Here is a 1,122-nt window from a genome sequence, read left to right on the forward strand (position 1 = left end):
TTAATGTAATGACATTCAGGCTGTGTTACTGTAATGGACATCCAAGGTTGTGTTACTGTAATGGACATCCAGGGCTGTGTTAGGTAATGGACATCTAGGGCTTTGTTAGGTAATGGACATCCAGGATTGTACTGTAATGGACATCTAGGGCTGTGGTAGGTAATGAACATCCAGGGCTGTGTTAGGTAATGGACACACCGGGCTGTGTTAACTTATTGTAATGAAGGTTCAGGGCTGGGTTAAGTAATGGACATCCAGGGCTGTGTTTTATTTTTGGGGGGCGGTGGTTAAGTAAAGGACATCCAGGGCTGTGGTAGGTAATGGACATCCGTGTTGTCGACATTGCCAAAGCTATTCCTTCCTTGTTTTCCTTTATCGCTGACCTGAAAGATGTAATTTAGTGAAACCGCAGAGTGATCTGGAGAAGCTGGTATAAAATCAAGGCAGATGTGTCTGGCTGTAGCTGGGAGCGTGAGGATGGTCCCAGCAGCATGTCTTGTTGCTGCTGTAGCCTCGCACAATTAGCCCGGAGGACTGCAGACGTACTTAGCCAATTAGAGCAGAGCTGGTGCACTTGTCACAAAATCAATGCAGATCTGCCCGCTAATGTGGGAGCAGCCATGCCTGAGTACCACAGCAGCATCACTGGGAGAGGTGAGGAGAAGAGAGAGAGAGAGAAGAGCCAGTGTTCTGCTTTGGCACCATTTTGTCACTTAGCTAGGTTGAAGATACCAGCAAGCTAGCAACCTCCTATCATCAAAAACAAACGTCTTACCATCACAATAAACTTAAACGGAGGCAACATCATATAATAAATATACAGTGCCTTCAGAAAGTATTCATACCTCTTGACTTTTTCCACATTTTGTTGTGTTACAGCCTGAATTTAAAATTGATTACAGTGAGATATTGTGTCACTGGCCTACCCACAATACCCCATAATGTCAAAGTGGAATTCATTTTTTTGATGTTTACAAATAATTTTAAAAAATTAAGTCAGTTGCCGGAGAGGAAGGAAACAGCTCAGGGATTTCACCATGAGGCCAATGGATACAGAGTTTAATGTGTGATAGGAGAAAGCTGAGGATGGATCAACAACATTGTAATTATTCCATAATACTA

Source organism: Salvelinus sp. IW2-2015, linkage group LG4p (genome assembly GCF_002910315.2).
Source record: "Salvelinus sp. IW2-2015 linkage group LG4p, ASM291031v2, whole genome shotgun sequence".
NCBI classification, from domain to species: Eukaryota; Metazoa; Chordata; class Actinopteri; order Salmoniformes; family Salmonidae; genus Salvelinus; species Salvelinus sp. IW2-2015.